The sequence below is a fragment of the Acanthaster planci genome, linkage group LG10 (assembly GCF_054643075.1).
Source record: "Acanthaster planci isolate LZ-2023a linkage group LG10, COTS_SCS, whole genome shotgun sequence".
Classification (NCBI taxonomy): Eukaryota; Metazoa; Echinodermata; class Asteroidea; order Valvatida; family Acanthasteridae; genus Acanthaster; species Acanthaster planci.
Window position 1 is genome coordinate 8,594,096 of NC_141786.1, and position 12,483 is coordinate 8,606,578.

General features: G+C 41.6%; 1 protein-coding gene across 2 annotated transcripts in view; it reads left to right on the top strand.

Moving 5' to 3' along the window:
• Positions 1-9,685: 9,685 nt before the first annotated feature.
• The window catches only part of LOC110984968 (gamma-aminobutyric acid type B receptor subunit 2-like), a 32,562-nt gene continuing 29,764 nt past the window's right edge, over positions 9,686-12,483 (top strand). For both annotated transcript variants that reach the window (XM_022245636.2, XM_087142319.1), the window contains exon 1: positions 9,686-10,317. The gene's annotated coding sequence lies outside the window, so the exon portion shown is untranslated. The remainder of the gene's footprint in view (positions 10,318-12,483) is intronic.

The window sequence follows — 12,483 nt, forward strand, 5'->3', positions numbered from 1 at the left end:
TAACATTTTTCAACTGTTCCGAAACTATGAAGTTACATAAATATAGGTTATTATAAATTTTTATTTCTTATTTTCTATTTTGAAAAAGTTTGGTTTAGTTTTGAACACTGCAAAAAAGCAAAGTTTGACATTTTTTTCGCCCTCCTGGATTGAAAATCTTCGATTAACAGAGTGACGTTACTGTACAATAAAACTTTACAAGATTACCAAAATTCAATTTTTCAAAATCAGACGCCTTCATAGCAGGTGTTTGTGACAACGGAGATGTCACTTGTAGATGCTTTGCTTTTCAGATTATGAAATAGACAACGGAGTTTTTACTTTCTTATTTAATTTTTTGTACAAGTGTGTTGGTAATTTGCCTTATGGAAACAAAATGGAATTCAGCATGTTGCCATTTTTCTTAATTTCCAGTTTTCTCTCGAGCTGAATCAATATTGTAGTGGCAATGCTGGTAAAAATACAAGTATGGACATTTTACAGTTGGGAATATTCGTACGAAGTCAGAAACAACGTTTGGCTCTCCAACCAGTCTCCTTGTCTATTAAACCCCGCGGCCGGCCACTGGGCTGATATGAAAGCACAACTTTTTTGTGTGTGTGATGAAAAGATAAACAAATGAATGTTGACTACAAGTAGTCCTCATTTAACACATCTATAGAAGTTCACGTGACACAGCATGATAAGCAAAAATATTTCGGGAAGCATACCGTGTCGGTGGAGGCGCTTGCATTTTCGAATCTGTGTAGTTCTATTGGCGATTTCATATACGCCAGAATCTTGAGGTTATGGTGTACTATTTATGACACACATTTCTGTCTCTTTCTATCCTCTTCCAAGGTGACACAACCACACGACGCGACGGCGTGACGGCTCCTTGCGTTGTGCCGTCGCTTTCTTGTCACTACCTCGCGTCGTGCCATCGCCCGTCGTGTCGTGCTGGCTTACGTCCTCTCCTTGTAGCATTTGCTTCTGCCTAAATGTAAATGTCGCTCCTTCCGTTGCCCGTCGCGTCGCACAATCGTGCATCACGTTGTATGTCGTGCGCCGCGCCGACTATTATGTCGCCTGAAGCACGACACGACGCACGACACAACGCGTCGTGTGCTGTCGCCCTTTGCTTCAATGTGTTTATAGAGGGCGCGATCACTATATTCTTTCATTTCCGCCCCCCTGCGAGCAAAGTACATGCTGTAGGTAGCAGGCCTTGATTCTGTTGTTGTTCTTTTTATGCGGTTTTTTTTTCATAAGAAACAATGGCTAGGGCCTAAAAACAATGGCTACATGCACTCCTTGGCGTGCACAAGGGTTTATCCACTCCGAGCACAGGGCGAAGGTCCCGCGATATTCTCTGTTTTCTCCGAATGACGCAATCTACATTCAGAATTCACATCTTGGCATGAACAGAAAAAAAGCCCTTTTTAACCTTGTTATAATTGAGCTCTGAAGACAAATGACTCTACATTCGACTCAACTATGACTGGCCATAAGTACAAAATTAAAAGAATAATTAATTCAAAGGGTGTTAAATTAACAGAATCTCGAAGAGCTATAAGCCAGTTCGTAATTACCACATGTATGCTGTACCGAAGGTAAGGCAAGGCTCATTTATACATCACAGTGAAATAAATCGCTTCACCGTGCGTCCTGAGCAGGTGCCTTTCTTTGACATTCGTTTGTGTAGCGAATGCAAAGTGCACGATTCTTCTAGAGCTTTGATTTTGATCAATTATTTTTAAGTTTGGTAAAATTTTTACCATAGATAGATGTGAGCAAGATCTTTTAATTGATGAAATTCGTCTGTTGACCGTGGCCCAATCGAAAGATAGGATTCCACATATGCTGTACTTGGATTAATTAATCGACACTTAATCAACTTCAATTTGTATGAAAGATAGTTTAAACTCGCACGTATTGAAAATTTCCGTTTTCTTCATTTTCAGTTTCATTATATCTTAAAGATACTGATTTCCATGAAGATGTCTTAGAGTGAGTTCCATGTGCGGATGTTACTTCCCTATTTCTTCCTCAGCATCTTCCTTATTTCAGCAAATTCTTAATTAAAGGACCGTATGATCAACAGCAACCCGTTTGCGACACACAAGCTATACAAAAATCAATTCGTTTTGCGTTCAAATGACCTTTGCAAAAGTCCAGTCTTGCATGCGCAGTTCGTAATTACGAATTGGCTTATTCAAACATTACACAAGTAATGGATCCATACTACTTTATTTATATTTATTATTTTAATTTCATGTTCGTCAACTACAGGTGAGATTTCTGCTTACAGAATGATGGTCAATGTTACTTTTGAACAGAAAAGGGGTCTGTAGCGAAATGTAAATAGCCCCCTCTCTCGACGATGGATTGCAAGGGCACATCCAGATCTTCGACGGGGATGGAAATGTATTCTAAATATTCCATCGATGAAGAATGCCATTATCCCCAAAGTCAGGAAGTGGTGCAGTTTCTAATTTTTACAAACACGGCCTTTCAATTTCCAAATAAATAAAATAAAATAAATAAAATAAAGGAAAAAAAAAAGTAAAAACCGGTAAGGTGGCGTTGGGGGATGTTACCGCTGGACTCCTCGCTGGATACGCCACGTGATGGATTGTAGCGTTTACAATTATAGAGAAACAACTGGGATGGTCGACCTGCCTTGGTTAATCGGAGTTACGTCGACCAAATTATTCCGTATATGTAACTTCCGTGGCCTTCAGATCCTTGTCCTGATTTGTGACGTACATCACTGCCTGTCCGTTCCTCCGGGTTGTGTTTAGGTGAGACGAAATGGATTTCACATGTCCAGTATTTCAACACCATTGGTAGCCTACATGTACATTATGGGATAGCCCACGACTTGTGCACGAGTTTGGTCAGATATTTCACAAGTCGCAGCGCTCATGAATATTCAAATCTATGCTTTAGCCTATCCCTCTTTCCATTGTTCTCGACGGAACATTATTTTCTCGTAGACCAAACGTTTAGTTTGAACATAAAGGACACAGTAAAACGATATGATTATTGAACATTTTAATATTACTGTTGCATTTTTCGTTTCGAAAAGAAATACAGTGAGGCTGAAATTATCTGAAAAAATGTAATTGATTATATAGTCTGTTTGATGAAAAAATACAGCAACGGAGTTCATAAAGAAAAGACAAATAATTATGAGAAAATGACGGCAATATTTGATAGGAATGAAGCAATAGAAACATCTGTTCATTGACCCTAACCCCAAGGGCGTATGTAGAATCAGACCGAAGTTGGAGGCTACGGGACTGTTAGGGTTAACTATATTATTCTAATATTAAACAGGGCCCAGCTATATGACATTGATGGGGGGGGGGGAGAACAGGAAAGCGATATTGAACACAAGATTGGATTGTCAGCGAAAAAGTGTCAGATGGTCATCTGAGCCAGCTGGCCTTGGTCGAGTTCCTGAGAACGTGAGAGCTGGTGGTAATGCATTTGCACGTGGATCTTTTCAATAATTGATCTTTCTTTGAAATGGGGTGAAGCTTTTATCAGAAGTTATAGCTAAGTCATTGGTTTACTTTGTCGTTGTCGTATTATCATTGGTCAACAAAATTTATCAGTAATTAAGAACAGGGAGGTAAAGTTTTACATTATCAAACTTGGTCAACGGTATTCAGTGACCCAGTTCAGGTAATAGAGTTTCATGGTATAAGAACAGAAAAAAATTTGATGAGAAGTTGAGTTGGAATCATGGGAAAGGAGTATTTGCATCTGAGGAATCAGACTAGTATAGGATGCTTCAAGTCGGTGAAGTATTTTCATGTGAGCAAAATGCGTATCCTTGTGAAGTATTTTGCTGCAGCGAAATACGCGTTATCAAAAAGGAGGATTTTCCTCGCTAGCTCCCTGTATGACTGTAAAAAAAACGTGAGGCGGAGTTGTAGAAATAGACACTTTCGATTACGTATTCTGTACCAACTTCCGTTTGTCATCGTCAACATGTTCTAGAGAGTCAGCGTTAATAATGCTGCTCCTGCCAACACAGTCAGCTCCATGAGCCTCTGGCTGGACCAAGAGAAGGCGCGATTTTCTTAGCAACGGAGGCTCATTTGGTCGGAACTGAAATTCGGTGGTTCACAAACGGCTACGAAATGTACGCGTTACTGTCGCATCGCTACCAACAAAATGAACACTCCCGACTAGCATGGCTCTTTTCAACAGATGAGGTAATGCTTTTGCTCGAGACAGAAAATCGGCGCTACTCACTGACGTTTCGTTAAAACCCTGGTGTCGACGGAGCGGTGATGAATGTTTCACTGTATCACTAAATATGGTCATAACGTTTTTTCCAATGGGCCAACTTGGCAAAGATCCCATGTAATCCCCACCCTAGACATACACCACAAGCCTGTAGACTCCCATTGGCTAGACCGCAACCACTGCCGAGTAAGAAGGGTTGAGTAGCGAGAGAAGGGACCCGAGCGATGTATTGTCTACCATAAAACAGCCGTACAGCTCCAGGCATGACCGGGAACTCTGGGAATTAACTGATGTGTTGATTATTTTCTCCTCGTGGAGAAAAGGTCCCCCTTATTTTGACATTGCGGCTCTGAGAGAACAAAAGATGAGATTGTAATTATAGTATCATATCATTCAGTTCGTCCTATTTTCCCAAGTGTATTCGTCCCAGTGGGGCAAATCTGTGCCGTACATTGGGCAACAGGGGATGGGAAGTGTTGAGTATAACTTGCCCGGCCATAGAAATTTGGAAAACAGGCACCATTCAACACTCTATAGAGGGCGATGTTCATGATACAGATGTACATCTGTTCTGTAATATGTACTGGCTTTATATTCCTGATGAATCTCATCAGAACGGCATATTTCTGTTGTTGTTAATGCTCTTCCTTTTTGAGTGCTATTGAATACATGTACGTTTTTGAGAAGTCCGAAAAAATTCTGCCTTAACTTTTTTTCACAGCACGAAAACGTGGGGGCGAGAATTATTCAATACCCCCTTGATAAAAAAAAATAGGGGATATATACCCCATATCTCGGGATTTGCACCCATGATTCGCTCTATTTTGGAATAAGGTGCAGTAATCGAAGTGCCTCCGGAACTACTCGAAGTAAAAACTATACAGTGTGGTTGAAAAAAACAGAGCAAAACAAAACAAAAACAACAACAACATAAATGACAACAACAACAACAACAACAACAAAATAAACACCCAAAAATCCACATTTAAGGTGATTGCTCGCCCACTCCCTGTGATTCTCCAGAATTTGTGTTTACCTAGTGTTGATGAGGGAGTTTAGCAATAATCCTGGAATAAAATGGAAGGTCTAGCCTAATTTTATATCAAGATAATGACATGTACAAAACTGCTCTTAAGCATGACTGAATACAATGAAAACATGTAAGGTAAAACCACTTTTGAGAGTCATTTCCTTTAGCCTTTTCAAGTTTAATCTATCTCCTGCTTTGTGTGACACATTTGTCTGGTGTCCACGGGACGAAGATGGAGCTCCTTTGAAGAGTAGTAGTTGGCCAACCTGTTTCAAGAACTTTTTCCCGACCGAGTGGTTGGACTTGGTAATCAATAAATTGGCTACTGGGGTCACCAAACCTCACTCCATTCGATTTTTGACTTTTGGGAAGCTGTTAAATCGGCGAAAGCCCTCCAAGAACAATAAACAAACTAAGACGGCAAATTGAAAGTGGCTTCACTACCATCGGAAGAACGCGCTTGAAGCAACATGCAGTGCAACACATGCAAGACGCAGCACTCATCATGTACTGCAAACCAAGGATAGCTGGTTGAAGACCGAAACCTAAGGTAGGAAAGTCCATTGGACGAGTCAGTTTTATACATGCCCTACGTGATGAGTGATATCTTGAGATCCAATTAAGCTAGATCAACCGTTTTCTTTTTCAGGATCATTGCCAAACATCCTACTCATCAACGCTAGATAAATACAAGTTTTTGGAATTGCAGGACGCGAGTGGACAATTACTTTAAACTTGGGTTTACTTTTCTTGAACCACCCTTTAGTGCCTGTTATGTCGTGGTCCCATGCCTGAGGGAAATTTGGTTGTCTAGAGAAGGAGCACGCACGGTAATCTCGTCAAGCGAGGGAATCTGTGTGGTTTTTGTCATTTCATCATACATTACAAATCCCCCGCGTCGTGTTTGTAGTGTACAAAAATCGTTCTGGTACTTCAATTTTGTCAGATAATACACTTAGTGTGCAGATAAACACTACGCACCTCGGGCTGAAAGATATTTTGAATGATAAATTGCAATCTTCCAGCATGGACACTAGATAGGCCAGTTTCTTGTTCCTATCAGTTTTTGTATTAAGAATTTCAAGTCTACTTGGAAATATCGGCGTCCAGAAGGAATTGGCTACATCTAAGTGTGTGCTGAAAAGCAGTAGGACCATAGTCTCTTTCAGCGGGTCAAATTTGATCCTGTTGGGAGGAGGGGGAAATACGACATCCGTCAACGAATCCTCCATGGAACCTCTGAGTGTTCTAGGTAGGTACCAAGTCAGAAGATCATAAAAGCTGGCTCCCGTGGACATGGTGCATACTTAGAAGCATTTGGAAGTCAGATCTTTCAAATCATTATCTGCCAGGTTTGAGCAAAAGGCCAAGCATGAAAACAGAATCATACCAACAACAATTATGTCCAAAACCCCATGCCCTGATATAATAATTATCTAAGTTTTCTTTAGCTTCATGACAAAACCTATATTGTCGACTGACAGTGGTTGGAAATACTCAAATTGGTCTGCATGTAACAACAACGACACGACCCTCACAGACTGTGAAAACATGGGCATCACCACGTTTAAACGACATTTTGAAAGGTATGTCACTGCCCGGCTGTCTTATTCTTGTATCAGGAGACAGTAGTGTATTAGGCCTATTAGGAGCCACGTTACTCTCCGTTTGCCAGTCCAAATCGGTACCAATGTTCGACGGGTGCCAAGAAAGAACGTCTCTGTGAGCTCTTGTGATTTGAGGTAATCCCCTATAGAGTGGGCCACCACCACACTAAAAATACACAGAACGCTGAGATGAGATGCTGAAGATGCCACGTCGAACTATGGCAGAGGTAATTGGTGTGCATTACTCCACTGTGTACATTGGGTTCGTTCTTCGGGTGGCAGATGCGTTCACGCTGCCATTAATCATGTCCTCGCCTTGAATAACGGTTCACTTTTATCCCAACAACACAAGACCGCTCCGTTGTGTTGAGCAACACTTGCGCATTACTGTTGCCGGCTCCAATTTACAATTAACTCGTCACGCGTGGTCTCGCCTTTGTGTTCCCGCGTTGCCAATTCCCGGGACGGCATCGTCTCGCGATTATCCGCCGATGCGGGTAAGCTTTGACGATGGGATCCCATCAGGTGACGTTGACATGTTTGTGGAGTGTATTTCTAATTAACGGTGAATGGAGGTCCTGAGTAGGGGGATCATAGGGGCACTGACTGGCCGCGGGTGGCTGACTTTCTGCTCCATTCTTCGAGAATTAAATCTCGGTGAGCAACAACTATTGTGCGAACTTTGGCTGCTGTTGTTACAACCGTTTATTTAAGTTTAAACTCGTGCCTTCACCGTATATTATAGGGTGTTCGGCGGGAAGCTATAACGCACTCAGAACTCTAGACAGAAATCGGGAGAGCCTACATCCTTGGTGTTTGTTCAAACGTGGCACCGCTGCAAAAAGTTTTATTCTTTGATTTAATATTCCCGAATTCACGACTGCAGCGCAATCTCATCGCCGGCACTCAAGTGGCAACGTCTTCTGTTCACATCACGAGAACTGCACCTGTTTTGCTTATCTGAGTTCCTTTACCTTTATAAATTGTGTTGTAAGTGCAGTATAGATAGCATTTCTTCACACCTGCAGAAATCAATCAGTCAATCAATCAAATGTAAACATTTTGAGAACGCATTGCAATGAACCCTGATCCATTCCGATTAAGCGTCCATTTTAGCCCCTTCAAAAAGCTCCCGGTTGGACATCAATCACAATGATTTGTCATTTATTCGCTTCTGTTACTGATGATTTTCTTTTCTCCAGAAAGACATGTTTGCTGTTTGATAGAGTTAGGCCGTCATCCCAGCACTACAAACCATGGAACAATAGAGGCTGCCAACACTGAACTTGAGCTGGCCGCGATTACAGCCTGACGTTGTGAAGAAATCCATGGTTACTCCTGAGAGTGATTGTGTTCAGTCGGTGCCATAATCAACGTTTTTCAGCTGTGAACTGTTCGAATAGCTGAATCATCGAGTGTTCGATCTTCCATCGATCCAACATCTGAATAGTTGGTACCAGTTCCAGAATTAAAATACAGATGTATTAGGAAAAGGTGAAGAAAGTTCAAAGAAAAGTAGTTTTTCGAGTTACTGAATTTTGGTTTACTTAACACGAGTGACCTTGAAATATACTCTAATAAATCAAATTGGCAACAAAATTATTGTTTTTTATTATTTTTCTGTTAACGTTGAGTTTCACCTCTGAAGTTTCGGTTCGAGCAAATAAATATTCGAATATTAGATAATTGATCGCATTTCCGAATGTTCGAATAGTCGTCATAGTCCCAGTGTCCCTGTATATACGTCCAAAGAACAGGAGAGCGCCGACTACTCTTTTCGTCTGCTATGGTTACACTGTATGGGAGTTCAGTTGCTCATCCTCTGTTAACCGTTTAATAATTCCGACTGACAGACTCTTGCTGGGCATCGCCATAAGAACTAAGTGGTTAAGCGTGTATCTCTGGGTTTCAGGCCGAATTGGTGGGAAATAGACCCGGTAAACTGCCCATATAGGCCAATAGCGCCCCGGAGAACAGTTAATTGCTGACTACAAAATATGTTTTAATAACTAAGTTGGTTTTAGAATCATCCCAAGGGCTTGCTGCTGTCGTGCAGGATGGAATATCACCAAAGAGTGTAGCTGATGTAGAATGAAATCACAGTAAGTCATATGAACTGGTGGGGTCTTGTTACAACTCAAACCATGTCAATGTGTTGACACCCCGTACGGTCGAATGTTGCATATGTGGTGTTTCTTCGAGTTAGGTTGTATAAGCCTTTTGGGAGTTAATTAAATGTGAATAACACAACACAATATTGCTATACCCCGTGATTCGGGGCAAGCGTTTGCAAAGTGACCACCATCTCTGGAACCGACTGGTTCCTTTCTGCCCTACTCATCCGTTGAAAACCGTGTATTGGTGCCAAGCGTCTCTTTTGTAACTAGAAAAGCACAAGCTTGCCCCAAATCACGAGATATAGGCCGTTTTCCAATACTCAACTTCGTCTCCATCTCAGGCTTCGTGTAGGAAACCAGTCCCCGATTGTAGGCCTGAAGCGTTTAACTTAAATTGAAGTACTGTAATGTTTGGCTCTTTTGCATCTTACTTGATGTTTTGTGGCACTATGAGACTTACTATTGCGCTTATATCCTCAAAGTCAGGAGGTAAGAAAAAAAAAACAGTTGAAGCCTGAGACGGAGCCCAAGTCGAGTATTGGAAAACGGCCATAGCAACAGCGTCTTTAGTGTGGAGAAACGAATTATTGTGTTCATGCGAATTTAAAGAACTCAGTAAACCAGATTTTATTCAAATGTAACTAACAAAAGGCTTAGTTAGACAATCCCCTGACGCAGGAATATGGCGGTTGACCCCTCCTTTATGCGCGGCAACTTTTCGCCTGGGGAATGACACTTGAAATAAGTCGAATAAGTGTCACGATTTGGACCTGCATTGTAACTTCATAGCTCCCCCCAGCGTGTGATTTCATAGGCGACCTCACGGTGTCGCAACAATCAGTTAATCAACTGCACAAAGATAAGCGTCCAACCCAATTCAAACAGACAATATTTTTGTTTTCCAAGGGTGTAGTGCCCGCGGGCCAAGCAAGAACATGATACCACTCGTTTTTGTTGGCGGCCTTTTGAATGGGCGGATTTCTTGCCTGGGTGAGTGCCACTCGGGCGCAAACATTCCTTTACAACTCGGTTGCTACTGTGCGCGCTGTCTGCCACTTGTGAATGCCCGTTGGAACCTGTTACACAGTAGCCAGGACCCCGTTACTCAGTAGCCATCGGGGGACTCTTCAGTGGACTAGGGCAATTGTGTAAATCTGTTGGATGGTTCCATTGATACCAATATATAGAGTTGGAGTCGCTACTGATCATCCCAGCTGCAACTTGTGTGGCATATCCTGTAGCTAGTTCTTGGTGGTGAATTTTTAAAAATCACTTCGCCAGACTGTTCTCTCAGTGGACCGTGCCACTCTTGCTTATCAAGGTAAGTGTTTCGCAACACAAAGAAAGACCAATCAACCAACCAACGCTTCTTGCGTAGGCAAATGTTGACGAGTCCCTTCTTTTCTAAAATGAAGGAAATGTTTACATGTATCAACAGTTTGTCCAGCTTCCGTCAAAAATTAAGTCAAAACCAATCAATTCCCAATTAATGTCAAACATTTTAAATTTCTCATCAACTTGTCAATGCATTTTGCTGTTAGTAGGTTAGGTTAATTCTACATATTTATTGGCTGCATCTTTTTAAGATCTTCTTGGTTTTACACTTTCAGCACGTCTACTTACCCACACTGACTTTTATGGCAGCGTTTCCCTTTTTTGCAGTAGAGACTGGGCATTTGAAGTAGCCTGGTACAAAAGCTTGTCCCCAATAAATAATTGAGGAAAATTCCACAGTCTGTGTGCTTGTATTTTGTATTTTCTCGCTTATGTAAAATACTGTCCTTAAAGCCTGATGTTTTGGATACAGATACAGCTAGTAGTCGGTGGATTTGACACGTGGGTGAAGATGTTGTGTCATTAATCGGCGCTATTACGGTGCAGTATTGAACAAAATATATAATAAAATATAATATAAAATATCGCCAAATGCACGATAAAATAACATCAACTGTGTGTTCTTTAGTTTTACCTTTCAATGGGCATAACCCAAATATAATTGGTATATGTACTTTTACTGACCAGTTAGTTTGTCACCAGGTCAGGGCTGAGGGTCGAATCGTATCAGATCAGTGCTATAGTGCCTACCCTCTGTGGGAGGCGTGATGCCTGCGGGCAAACTAGTCCCCCCTCCCCCATGGCTCGTATTTATTGCGAACAATGCTGAAAAATACAGTACCTTTCAGTCTGAACTTGGAGTTGCCAGTCAATTTATACTTAACGTTTAACTCTTCAAGTTTTGGAATTTTTATCCTGCTACCTGTGCGCAGTATATAGGTTTGTGAGCGGTTTTGGAAGTATGTATGACAAATCTTTTTTTATCGTCTCAAATCCATACTGCCCCCATGGCGCGCCTCTATTTTAACTCACTTATAATTATATAGAGGCTGTTAAAGGCTGTGAATTGTAGTTATACATGTATACAACATCAGAAAAATCATCCATCCTTGCAGATTAATTGAACTTGTTGAGTCGACAACAGGAAAGCACAGTTATTTCTGCTCGTCATGCGTGAATGCCCAAACTGGGCTCCATGAACCGAAAATTATATTGTTGAAATAAATTGACAGTCCCTTTTGTGCGACTGCGGAGAATAGCACTCCCTTGGCATCGGCGGCGGATCAGAACGGTCTTGCGCGTGTCATACGTCACGGTCCATATCCTCGCATCTATATTATCCGCCAATAGTCAAAATAGCACCTTTAATGGATTTACAAATGACAAAATGGAAGCCTCCATTCATCCAGTTAACACATTTATCCTTGTGGGTTCTTGGGGGTATATACAAAACAAACGAGGACCTAGCAAGTAAAACGGGACATCGACAGTCACCTTTACACTGAGTGCATACCCGCAAAGCCGAAGTTCTTATTCTGAGAAATGATCACGAACTTCACACGTCTACCGAGTGTTTTTCATCCGTCGGTTTATGGTTCATGGCGGCGGATTGGATTGTGGTGTGTTTGCATTCCATCAGGATCTGGGTGAGTTAAGTGCCACTTTGACTCCACGTTCGTGGAGCTCGCCTTTTTTGACAATTCCTATAAAATATCAAACAACGATCAAATAAGGCCCAAAGGTCATACGCCGTGCTCAGCTACTGCCGTGCCGAACTTGATTAAAATGAATGTGACACTAACAGCACAGCAGTTGTGTTAGGCGCCGAAGAGTGTCCTGCCACTACCGGTTCAGAACGCCAATAGTGCGGCATACCCTGTCGAGCTGAATGACTTGCCGAATTGCCACTAAACGCCGTGTCATTGCCATGCTGAACTTTAAAACAGAATGAAAGTATTTGAATTTGACGCGGCGTTTAGCCTCACTGTGAGAAGTAACTGTCATTGTAAACATGTAACCGTTTGACATTAAACACCTTTTTTGACATAAAAGTGTTTCGGTGTTGAGAAAGTGTTACCACCCGATAAACTTGTTTCTGTGTCTTGTTATTAACACCCAAATGTGTCAATGTGTCTAAATTGAGGAACACATC